General features: G+C 39.5%; 1 long non-coding RNA gene across 1 annotated transcript in view; it reads right to left on the bottom strand.

Moving 5' to 3' along the window:
* Window positions 1-1,640: 1,640 nt before the first annotated feature.
* Window positions 1,641-13,710, bottom strand: part of LOC309514045 — a 124,093-nt gene continuing 112,023 nt past the window's right edge. The window contains exon 2 of the long non-coding RNA XR_014211588.1: window positions 1,641-2,180. This is a non-coding gene — a long non-coding RNA (uncharacterized lncRNA). The remainder of the gene's footprint in view (window positions 2,181-13,710) is intronic.

The following is a 13,710-nucleotide window of genomic DNA, read 5'->3' as shown; positions in this document are numbered from 1 at the left end:
CTGATAGATTAATGGGCATTAATATGCATTTTTGTTTTTTAGATGCTGGCAGCACTGCAGTAATCTTTTTGCTTGCTGTTATTGTGCTCTCCAAACATGAAAAATAAAATAATATACTTGGGTTCTTTCTTAAAATCTAGGATCTAGGTAATCACATCAATTATTAGGCCAAAACGTTCACATAATGATGTAACCCATGCATTAACACCGAAAAGCTAAGTGCTATAGCACGTCAGAGCACCATGCCTCTTCATTCAGGGTCATTTCAAAATTACACAGACAATTATAGATAATTGCACTAATTCATATTCTGATCAGTTATTTTTTATAATGGGTGATTTATTTTTTGAGTGTCATTAAATGTACACTGTAATTTTTTTCAAAATTAACCAAATTTAAATAATGAGCCAGCCAATATATCATAAATCCTTCCAAAACGTGTTTTTGTCTAACCCTGATTCACTATGGTAAGCCTATTATAGGTGTTTATAATTTAGACCTGACAGCATGGTTTTTGTGGGAAATTGCATACATGCGTCACTCGAAAACAAAAACAAACGCCGAACAGGAGAGTCTGCTGGGAAAAAGAGAACGCAACAGAGCTCGTAATAAAACAAGAATTAACATCACCTTGGCTTTTTGGAGATGGCGTGAACTGAGTGATTTGAAATGTTGTAAAAGTGACGCAGAGATGGAGTTTTTACCACATTTTTCATTGAAAGCATATGACGTAATTTAGATATATTTTTAAGATGGAAGAATGCGGTTTTACAGATGCTAGAAACGTGACTTTCAAATGAAAAATTTGTATCAAAGAGAATAAATGAACAGGTTCCTAACCGACGACGAAGACTTGACGGAGCAGCCATCAATTGTTAGACAGATTGTAGGTTATTAATTAGTTTTTTTGTCCAATAATTAGAATCTCTGTTTTTTTCCAGAGTTAAGTAGTAGGAAATTACTAGTCATCCAAATTTTTATATCATCTATGCATTCCGTTAATTTTGTGAATTGGTGCATTTCGTCGGGGCGCTAAGAAATATAGAGCTGAGTATCATCAGCATAACAGTGAAAACTAATGCCATGCTTCCTAATGATATCTCCTAAGGGAAGCATGTACAGAGTGAACCGCAACGGTCCTAGTACTTAGGAGATTCTTACTTAGTTAGACAGATTGTAGGTTATTAATTAGTTTTTTTGTCCAATAATTAGAATCTCTGTTTTTTTCCAGAGTTAAGTAGTAGGAAATTACTAGTCATCCAAATTTTTATATCATCTATGCATTCCGTTAATTTTGTGAATTGGTGCATTTCGTCGGGGCGCTAAGAAATATAGAGCTGAGTATCATCAGCATAACAGTGAAAACTAATGCCATGCTTCCTAATGATATCTCCTAAGGGAAGCATGTACAGAGTGAACCGCAACGGTCCTAGTACTGAGCCTTGTGGTACGCCATACTGAACTTTTGATCGATATGACATCTATTCGTTTACTGCTACAAACTGATAACGTCAGATAAGTATGATTTAAACCATGCTAGAGCAATTCCACTGATGGCAACATAATTTTCGAGTCTATTCAAAAGAATGTTGTGGTCGATGGTGTCAAATGCAGCACTAAGATCCAGTAACACTAATAGGCAAGGCAAGGCAAGTTTATTTATATAGCACATTTCATACACAATGGCAATTCAAAGTGCTTTACATAGAAGAAATTAAAATAATAAAAAGAAACAAGAATAATTAAAACAGTTTAGAAAAATAAAATGAAATACAATACAGTACAATCGGACGAACAGTGGCACAGTAAATGCATAGCTAAACAGAAGTGTTTTGAGTCTGGATTTGAATGTGACCACTGTAGGAGCACATCTGATCTCTTCTGGAAGCTGGTTCCAGCTGCGGCTGGCATAATAGCTAAAAGCAGACTCACCATGCTTAGAGTGAACCCTTGGTATTTCTAGCTGATATGATCCTAAGTGATCTGTTGGGTTTATATTCAGTGAGCATATCTGCAATGTATTGAGGTCCTAGGCCATTGAATGATTTATATACCAGTAATAATACTTTGAAATCAATCCTAAATCTAACTGGGAGCCAGTGTAAAGACCTGAGGACTGGTGTGATATGTTCATATTTTCTGGTTCTGCTCAGAATCCTGGCGGCAGCGTTCTGTATGAGCTGCAACTGTCTTATGGTCTTTTTGGGAAGGCCAGTGAGGAGTCCATTACAATAATCCACCCTGCTGGTGATGAAAGCATGCACAAGTTTCTCTAAGTCTTGTCTGGAAACAAAGCATCTAATTCTTGCAATATTTTTCAGATGATAGTATGCTGATTTAGTTATTTCTTTGACATGACTACTGAAACTAAGGTCTGACTCTAGTGTCACACCAAGATTCCTGACTTGATTTTTAGTTGTTTGACCCCTAGAGAGAAGGTATGCGTTCACCTTGAGAACTTCATCTTTGTTTCCAAACGCAATAACTTCAGTTTTGTCTGTTTAATTGAAGAAAGTTTTGGCACATCCAACTGTTGACCTCATCAATGCATTGGCACAGGGAGTCAATGGGGCTGTAATCATTAGGCGATAGGGCTAAGTACAGCTGTGTGTCGTCTGCATAGCTGTGGTAAGCAATTTGGTTGTTTCTCATTATTTGGCTCATTGGGAGCATATACAGGTTGAACAGGAGTGGCGCAAGAATTGAGCCTTGAGGGACTCCGCATGTCATGGATGTCCACTCAGACTTATGGTCTCCTATACTAACATAATAACCTCTCCCATCTAAGTATGACCTGAACCATTTTAGGACTATCCCAGAAAGCCCCACCCAGTTTTCCAGCCTGTCAAGAAGTATGTTATGATCGACAGTGTCAAATGCAGCACTGAGGTCGAGTAGTACCAGCACTGATAATTTTCCTGAATCAGTATTTAAGCGAATATCGTTTATTATCTTTATGAGCGCTGTCTCTGTGCTGTGATGCGGTCGGAAACCAGATTGAAAATGATCAAAGTATCCATTCGAGCTTAAGAATTTGTTCAGCTGATTGAAGATAACTTTTTCAATGATCTTGCCTATGAAAGGAAGATTTGAGATCGGTCTATAGTTGCTTAATATGGTCTTATCCAGATTGTTCTTTTTCAGGAGGGGCTTGACAACTGCAGTTTTCAGGGAGTTTGGAAAACTCCCAGAGAGAAGTGAGGCATTTACCACTTCTAGAAGATCTGCTTCTAAACTGTTTAACACACTTTTGAAAAAAGATGTGGGAAGTGTGTCAAGAGCGCATGTTGATGTTTTAAGGTGCTGTACGGTTTCTACCAAAATAGAGAGATACAACCACGATCGGATGCTAAGAGCAAATCATTTGTAACTCTAATGAGAGCTGTCTCGGTCTAAATCCTGACGGAAAATCCTCACAGATACCCATTTCTTTCTAAAAAGGAACATAGTTGTGAGGATACTGCCTTTTCTAGTAATTTTGACAGAAAAGGTAGATTCGAGATCGGCCTGTAATTGACTAATTCTCTAGGATCAAGTTGCGTTTTTTTAATAAGAGGTTTAATAACAGCCAGCTTAAAAGTTTTCGGTACATATCCTAGTGACAAAGATGAATTAATGATATTAAGAAGAGGATCTATGAACTCTGGAAGCATCTTTCAGGGTCTAACATACATGTTCATTTAGATGATTTAACGAGTTTAGAAAATTCTTCCTCTCCGATAGCAATGAAAGAAAGGAATTTTTCCTCAGGGAGACTACAATGCACTGTCTGGTGCGATACTGTAGTAGACGGTTGCATAGTTTAATTTTGCATAGTGTCATAGTGACAGTGACGGTTGCATAGTAATTTTCTATGTTCATGTTTCAAAGTTCATAAAGTCATTACTGCTGTGCTGTTTGAAAACGTCTGGTGTTGTTTTATTTTTCGTTAATTTAGCTACTGTTTCGAATAAATACCTAGGGTTGTGTTTGTTTTCTTCTAAGAGTTTTGAAAAATAAACAGATCTAGCCGTTTTTAAGGCCTTTCTGTACGCAATCGTGCTCTCTCTCCACGAAATGTGAAAACTTCTAATTTAGTTTTCTTCCAGCATACGCTCTATTATTCTGGCTGCTCTCTTAACCTTAACCCTAACTTTTTCATTATCTACATGGATATTAAATAGGGGTGCAACGGATAAAAAAACTCACGGTTCGGATCGTTTTTCCGGATCAGAGTCACGTATCGGATCATTTTTCGGATCAGCAAAAAAAAATTTTTTTTTGTTTATTAACACTTTTAAATTATTAAATTAAAATATATAAAATCAACTTAAAGTGCACAAGGCATAATATTCTCTTTTTAACATAATTAATGAAAAACAACTTAAAGTGCAACATAAAAAGATCTCCTTCCTTTAAACATGGACCAATGCTTGATGTGTTTCCATTGTCATATCACTGTAAAAAATGTTGCAGCAATTAGTTATAACAACTTAAAATTTGTTGAGATAAATTAAATATCCAACTTAATAAACTAAACTAAAGTTAACTAAACTTTATATTTTAAGTAAAGTGTGAATACGTTCTTTTTTAAGTCGAAACAACACATTATTTCTTATTCTAATGTTGACATTTAAGTTGTGATAAATAATCACAGCAAAAAATGTTTTACAATGTATAGGGCTGTCAAAATTGTTTACAAATGACGTTCGAATATTCCCTCTAAAAAAAACATATATTCGAACTATTCGAACATCTGGTTGCGCATTTTGTAAATGACGCGCATTACGTCAATAACAGGACAAATTAATACAAAGAGACATAACTACTTGTATAGGTAGTTTATTTAAGTTTAAACATATTTGACAACGTATTACCTACACAAAAACGAGTAAATCAACTAATGGCCAAGACCGCAGACCTCTTTCTCTCTCTCGCCCTCACCCTGCGTTCACACCAAACGCGAATAGAGCGTCTGGCGCGAGTGATTTCAATGTTAAGGGCTCTGACAGAGTCAACGCGAGCAACGTGAGCGACGTGCTCCCTTTCATAGTCTACACGTCGGACGCAAGCAACTTGCAGTATCGCCCCCACCAACAACGCATAGTATTGCATGCAACGGTGCGTCGCGTATCAAAAACAGGGACGACACATTTTGCTACGCATAGACGCATAATGGCGGCCGATGCGTAGCCTTGCAGTCGCGTATGCGTAACGAATGCGTTGACTCTGTAAGAGCCCTAAGGGCTCTGGTCAAAGCATCGATACGCATACGCGCCTGCAAGGCTACGCATCGCTACGCTTCGGCCGCCATTATGCGTCTATGCGTAGCAAAATGTGTCGTCCCAGTTTTTGATACGCGACGCACCGTTGCATGCAATACTATGCGTTGTTGGTGGGGGCGATACTGCAAGTTGCTTGCGTCCGACGTGTAGACTATGAAAGGGAGCACGTCGCTCACGTTGCTCGCGTTGACTCTGTCAGAGCCCTAATTTTAAAGCCCAATTTATACTTCTGCGTCGAACTTACGCCGTAGCTACGTCGTAGGCTGTGTGTAGCGCGCGTACCCTTAGGCGTACCCTGACGTGCACCTCTCCAAAAATGTAACAACGCGTCAACCCTACGCAGACGCAAGCGCTGTGATTGGTCTGCTGGGACCGCTCCCTCGGGTTTCACATGCTCCCTCTGCAAGTGTAATTGCGCGTCATCGCGGACAACGACGTAGAAGTATAAATGAAAACCAACGCGTTGCCTACAGCGTAGAGGCTCCGGCGTAGGTCCGACGCAGAAGTATAAATCAGCCTCAGTCAATGTAAAGACGCGTTTACGTGCGCCTGGAGGTCTTGCGGCGCGAATGAGGCGTCACGCTCTTTGCGGTTCATAACGGTTTAAATGAACAACAAATATAAGCAAATGTTGAGTGCTGATCAAGAGTTTTGTGCAAGCAATTTAAGGTCGCGACTCTTGTCCCAAATATAGCAGGCTTCATTCAGTGATTGAAACAAATATTATTAACATTAATTGAAGTTTTACAGTATAGAACCGACATTGAACGCTCCGAGCGAGCTGTGCTGTGGTAAACATGGAACTTTTCCTTGACATGAAACGGTAAATAATCAAACCAGTGGAAGCCTGCAGACAGTGCATAAAAATGCTGTATCTAACCTACCTTATTCATGCAATATCTATTCAGTCAGTACAGTAGCCTACACTTAAGTAATGTTTCTGTTTAACGTTAAATAAAATGACCTGTCCCTGATCCCTCCGGCAGCGCGCCCACTCGCAAAGCAGACAGCCGCGCCTCTGCTACCGCGGGCGTGTTTTTCCACATTCGAATATTCATTTTCACCTTAGATATTCTGTTTTTGAAAACTATTCGAATATATATTCTAATTTAGAATATTCGTTGACAGCCCTACTGTCATATGGCTTTCTTGTGCCACAGTGCCTACACACCGTCACGGTTTTATCCACTAACCTCTTTCCTTCATCATTATATTTGACAGGGAAGCCAAAATGCTCCCATACAGGGGATTTAAATTTACATTTACATTTACATTTAGTCATTTATCCAAAGCGACTTACAAATTAGGACTAAATTCAGCGAGTCATCATAAAGAGGCAAAAGCAACAACAACGCAGGAAGTGCTCAAAATACGAAGTTCAGGTATTATTCAGAGTAGCATAAGCCTGATAAGTGATGTTTCAAAGGGAAAGGAAATTTTTTTTTTTTTTTTTTTTTTTCTATAAGGTTAAGTGCTCACGGAAGAGATTGGTTTTCAGCTGTTTTTTGAATGTTGTCAGGGATTCTGCATTCCGGATGAGGGTGGGGAGAGCGTTCCACCAGCATGGAACTGTGAATGAGAATGTTCTGGAAAGTGATTTTGTGGCTTTCTGTGATGGAACCACGAGACGTCGCTCGTTGACCGATCGTAGGTGTCTGGTAGGGATGTAGACTCGTAGGAGTGAGTGAAAGTAGGAGGGAGCTGAGCCTGTGATAGTTCTGTAAGCAAGCGTCAGTGCCTTGAACTTGATGCGAGCAGCTAGAGGTAGCCAGTGCAGAGAGATGAACAGAGGAGTGACGTGGGCCCTCTTGGGCTCGTTGAAGACAAGACGAGCTGCAGCATTCTGGATCATCTGTAGGGGTTTGGTCGCACATGCTGGGAGTCCAGCCAGAAGGGCATTGCAGTAGTCAAGCCTAGAGATGACCAGGGCCTGGACGATAAGTTGTGTTGCATGCTCAGTTAGGAAAGGCCTGATCTTCCTGATGTTGTGCAGTGCAAACCTGCATGATCGAGCTGTCTTTGAAATGTGATCTGTGAAGGTCAGCTGGTCATCAAACGTTACTCCAAGATTTCTGACCGATCTTGATGGGGTGATTAATGATGACTCTAGATGGATGGTGAAGTCGTGCTGTAGAGATGGATTGGCAGGGAGGACGAGAAGCTCAGTCTTTGCCAGGTTGAGCTGCAGGTGATGTTCCTTCATCCATGTGGAGATGTCCGCCAGACAGCTTGAGACCCGTGCAGCTACTGTGGGATCATCTGGTTGAAAGGAGAGGAAGAGCTGTGTGTCATCAGCATAGCAGTGGTAGGAAAAACCATGTGCCTGTATGATGTGTCCCAGTGATGTGGTGTAGATGGAGAAGAGGAGGGGACCAAGAACTGAACCCTGGGGAACCCCTGTGGTCAGCTGATGTGCTCTGGATACCTCACCTCTCCATGCGACCTTGAAGGACCTACCTGTGAGATAGGACTCAAACCAGTGGAGTGAAGTTCCTGTGATGCCCAGTGATGAGAGGGTGGACAGAAGGATCTGATGATTCACCGTGTCGAAGGCAGCAGACAGATCCAGGAGAATGAGGACTGAAGATTTGGAAGCAGCTTTTGCGATCCGTAGGGCTTCTGTGACTGACAGTAATGCAGTCTCAGTTGAATGTCCTTTCTTGAAGCCAGATTGGTTGACATCCAGCTGGTTGTTTAGAGACAAGAAGGATGTTAGTTGGTTGAAGACAGCTCTTTCAAGTGTCTTCGCAATGAATGGTAGGAGAGAGATAGGTCTGTAATTCTCTACAAATGATGTGTTTAGCGTTGGTTTTTTGAGCAGTGGAGTAACCCGAGCCTAAATGACGCGGGGCGTTCAAGCTCGTCCGTTCCTCCGCTCGCCATGACCACGCTGTGTGTGGACTGAACATGCGCACAACTTTCTTTTTTTTCATAAATCAATCCGCGGATCACGTGTGTGCCGAACCGAAGATATTGATCCGAACGGATCACGGATCAATGATGATCCGTTGCACCACTAATATTAAAATCACCAACAATTAGGACTTTATCTGCAGCCAGTACTAACTCTGATAGAAAATCAGCAAATTCTTTGATAAAATCTGTAAATCTGCATTCTTTGATAAAATCTTTGATAAAACCAAAACAATGTTCTTCCGCAAAATGCATGCAGTTTTGGTTTTTAACCACTAGAGGAACAAAAGTTACATAGTGTGCCTTTAAAGACATCTCTGTATTTCTGGTAAGCATACTGGGAAACATGCCAGCACATTTACAGAAGTGAGGACAGAGGTTGTTTTGAGACAGATTGATGATGGTAATGTTGGGGAGATCACAGGCGCAGGTGGGTTTGAGTTAAAGTTGTTGTTTTTTCTCTGAGCACAACATGGATTCAGGCTTGTTCAAATGTGTGCAGTCATCCTCATCGTGACAGAAGTGCACTGGGTGCTTTTGCCATCTGTCTGAATAGATTCCCATCAGAGAGTCTGTGAGGCAAACACAAGTCCACACCGACGGCACCAGCCATAATCTGCAGCTGTGACACTGCAAGTATCTGTCAATATTTACAAGCTCTTCTAAACTAAATTGCGTCAATTTAGCCATAAGGAATTGTTGTACTTGCATTGCAGTTCATGCTAATGGAATTTCATAATTTGGAAATACCCACAAAGGGATGAAATAAAATCCACTACAAATCAATATACGAATCAAATAAGAGCCAGCTTACATTTTTTTTAAATTAAGTTTATCGTTAGCATAAGATCGTACAGGCCTTCATCCGCAACTTGAAACAAACACATGAAAATAGCAGTGGTGGACAGTAACGAAGTAAATGTAATTTGTTACTGTACTTAGGTAGCTTTTTTGCGTATCTGTAGCCTACTTTACTGAAGTATTTAAATTTGGGAAGACTTTTACTTTAACTCCACTACATTTCAAAGTCAAATATCTTACTTTTTACTCTAGGGGAGAGGCGGGACGATTGCAACGCGGGACGGATGAAACACTGAGATTTTCTTGAAAACCACTCACGTCATGTACGTCAAATTTCGTCAGCACGTACAGCACGCAATGCCTAACATACTCGCGAAAACATTTCTTCTTTACGTCGTGTCGTTTTGGAGTTAAAGCCGCAAAGCTGTTTTTGAATGCGGTGAGTGAATTCTTTCGTGCGGTACTTTTTTTTGACTGACAAGTTGGATTTATTGTTTCATGTGCCATTGTAATGATAATACAGCAGGTGTATTAGTACTGCAAAACACCCTTAAGTGGGCAATATCAGAGTTTTTTAGTTTAAGAGCAAAAGAGGTTTAAATGACAGGATGCGCTGTCGGGACGGTTGAAACAGTGTTTCAACCGTCCCGACCGCGCGTCCCGCCCGTTAAACCTGGTCATAGCCTATACTGTTCATAGATTCATATACTGTTTCTAGACTTGTGTTTCTTTTAATGCAAATTAATTTTCAATTACGCAACACATGCTATCTCTGTAATAATCATCAATTGTCCAATATTCAATATTCAATAAATTTCATTTATCGTCGTCTGGTTGACCTCGTTTCCTTCATAATAACAGGTTATTCAACTAGCAAACACTCAATATGACTCAAGGAAGAAATGTAAGAAAATTAATTGTAAACTGATTTGTCTGTCTTCGTCAAAATAGCCTGTTAGAAAGATTACAAAATGCGCATAGGCTTATCGCCTATTGTTTATTGGGCGACAGAACAAAAATGGTTAATATGAACCTTTAAATGAAAATAAATTACAAAATATGTTTGAAACAATATGTACATAAGTTACTTGTCAGGTGTTGTTCACAAAAAAAAAAGCATTAGATGAATAGTTGCCATTTAAACTGTCATGTTTCATCCGTCCCACCCCTGTGTTTCAACCGTCCCGCACAGGCGGGACGATTGAAACAAAGCACAACTCCCGTTCAAAGTCATATTTTACTTAAATCCTTCTATATTTGTACCGAATAACACATGATACTAAGAGAACACATATGTGAGTTGTTAATCACAAAAAAATAAAAAATCTATCTGTAACCTTATCTTAGAAAACGAAATTTATCTGAAAAGTGTTTCAACTGTCCCGGCTCTCCCCTACTACATTTTCAAAATCAGTCGTTCCTTTTTATTTATGAGTGGATAAAAACTTAACTGGTCAAAAGAGCCACCTATCACAGTAGCCTACAACGTGCGCGCTTTGTTTTGAACTTGCCTTGGTGGTATCTACTAAGCGCAAACCAGAGCCGTTAAATATGAGAGTTGCGACCATAGACAGTATATAAGAGGTTGCGACACACACGGCTTGTTCGACTTGAACCGGCGCTACACAGACCGATCAGTTTATGACATCAAAGTATAGAGCGAAATCGCGAGAGCGATTGAAAAGCATACAGAGCCGTCTACTCTCTAATCGCTCTCGCGGTATTTTAATGTCATTCACCGATTGGTCTGTGCAGTGTGCCGTTTCAAGTCGAACAAGCCTACTGTGATCTCGCCGCCGCGCGGTCACGTGATTCGTGTAGCTCTCAATAGTTCCAAACAATTTGTGTTGCCAATGATTTTAAGCGGGGCAGAGAGCAGCAGCTATTATTGCAGCAATTATCGGTAAATACTGACGCATAATGAACATTGCTTATTACGTTGACACTAAAATTACTTGCATACAATAGCTTTTTTTTCTTTTTCTGAGGAGTAGCAGAAACACTGCATTAATACGTTTTGGTGTTTAATTTTGTAGGGAAATTGGCTGCTCCCATAATGTAGTGTGTATATATATATATTCAATGGCATTGTGCAGGTTTATGTGAATGTATCATAACATTAGGATGTTTATAATTATGACCATAGACGCTCGTGAAAAATATGTACAGTAAATACTGTAAATGTATTATACCTTATGGGAACAGTCCCCTTCCGTCAAAAATTAAACACACAAAAAATGTATTCAATTCAAATATATATATATATATATATATATATATATATATATATACACATGACTAATTAATGTCATTTTATTAATAGATTGATGTGCCAAGAGTGACATTAGAGTCTTCACATAGACTGAGTTAAGCAAGAGTCTTGTGACAAAAATTATAATAGGACATTAAAGCCATAAAAAATTCATAGTACTTTGATACTTAAGTACATTTGAAGGCAAATACTTTTGTACTTTTACTCAAGTGAATGTTTAAAGGCAGCACTTCTACTTTTACTTGAGTAATATTTTACCTTGAGTATCTTTACTTTAACTCAAGTACATGGTATGTGTACTTCGTCCACCACTGGAAAATAGCACTGTGCAACATTTTGTGTAAGGCATCACAAATGATAAGTTCAATGTCTTTGCCTCTCTTTCAAATAAACTATCCTTCAAGGGATTTCACAAAACAGCACTGTTTAGTCTGTTTACATATTTTGAAGGGCTCCAATTTGCCTAATGCACTGATAAATCCATTATATCATCGTCAATCTCTGGCAAAGACCCCCAAGCAATGTGGGGGCGAATCTCGCATGAAAAGCATTACTCATATTTCCTTAAGAAATTTTCAGATCTAGTTTAATTTTTTAAAATGTGCATTTTGATAAAGTTTTTACCACTCAAAAGTTATATGTTAAAAGTTAGAAGTTATAATACATTTATACAGCAATGATACACTAAATTGAACAAAGTGACATTTATAATGTTACAAAAGATTTCTCAATCAAATAAATGCTGTTCTTTTGAACTTTCTATTCATCAAAAAGTCAACAAAAAAGTAACGGTTTCCACAAAAAAATATTAAGCAGAACAACTGTTTTCAGCATTGATAATCAGAAATGTTTCTTGTGCATCAAGTCAGCATAGAATGATTTCTGAAGGATCATGTGACACTGAATACTGGAGTAATGATGATGAAAATTCAGCTTTGATCACAGGAATAAATTAAAATAGTTATTTTAAATTATGATATTTCAAAATGTGACTTTTTTTATTGATCTTACCGACCTCAAACTTTTGAACGGTACTGTATATAAAGCACAATTTAGGAGTTTGTAGAATTAAAGAGGTCAACATGGATAAGATACATTTGCTACAAAAACAAAACAATTGATGAAAAGAGACAGTAAAATAAGGCCTTTTGTGATATATGGCTATGCCATGTCCTTTTGCTTTTTTTTATTCTGGTTATCTTATCTGCAGCCAGCACTGTAGTAGCAATGATTACAACCATCATATTCCCCTTTTCATTTATAAATCAATATAAACATTTTGATTGGCAGTTGGGTCATTTCGTGTCAAATCAACCACATTTCCGAAACTTCCCTGGCAAAATGTTTTGATATTGTTTATATTTTTTTGAAGAAAGACAAACATAAATGAAGAAGAAAGCCAGAATATTAAATGTCATGGATGTATTTTGACTGAGTAATCCACTATTTTGTAGAGGCAGGTCAAAATGAAAACTTTCACTTGATATTTAGAGCTAACTTACAGGGGGGTAAAAAAGACTTTAGAAAGATGGTAGCATCATTATTTTATTTTTACACCGAGATTGGTAGGTCTGTTAGTGAAATCTGTTGACTTTAGCAGTCTTTATTGCATTATATGACAACAGTGAAAGTTCAAAAATGAGAAAAAGCACTTCTTGTGTTTTTCACCCGAAGTTTGCATGCTTGTAACTCAATAAGTATTAAAGATATCGTCTCGGTTACGGATGTAACCCTCGTTCCCTGAGTGGGAACGGAGACGTTACGTCGGATGACGACGATTGGGGTTTCGCTTAGAAGCCTATCACCTTCGAGTATATAAAACGAGCCAATGGCAATGAAATGCCATGGGTCTGCGGAATTTGCATAGCGTAACTCCGCCCGCCGCAGGGGGTATATAAGGAAGTACGCTGGCAGAATGCAGATATGTCTTCGTTGAGGAGTCGAGACTGGACCCAGGCGTTTTTCAGCGGTACAGCGGAAGTGGCAGGAAGACGTAACGTCTCCGTTCCCACTCAGGGAACGAGGGTTACATCCGTAACCGAGACGTTCCCTTTCGTGGTCACTCCGAGTTACGTCGGATGACGATGATTGGGGTTCCAGTCTAATCACGCCACCTCGGTTGTCTTCCAGTGCCCTGCTTAAGTCTGAGCTCCCTGTTGTGTGACTAGCACGAACGAAGGAGTCCTACTTAACACAGGGATACCAAGGAACACTGGGAAGCATATCTCCAGAGAGAGAGATATGCAATCATGCCCAGCCATTGATGGGGGGGACTTAGAATACACATATGACCCGGAGGGATGCATATGGAATAACGCTGGGGTGTCCAGCCCCAGGTGGAATATTTAAACCCCAGGGGAGGCAAGGTGGCTTGCCAAGGGAAAGACACACGCTCACGAAGAGACTTACAGTGGAATACACATGTGGGGGTCGCCCAGAGGGGGGACCATACACATGGAG

Source organism: Leuciscus leuciscus (assembly GCF_965113295.1).
Source record: "Leuciscus leuciscus genome assembly, chromosome: 1".
NCBI lineage: Eukaryota > Metazoa > Chordata > Actinopteri > Cypriniformes > Leuciscidae > Leuciscus > Leuciscus leuciscus.
The sequence above is the reverse complement of the archived record's forward strand: the minus strand, read 5'-3'. Positions and strand labels throughout refer to the sequence as shown.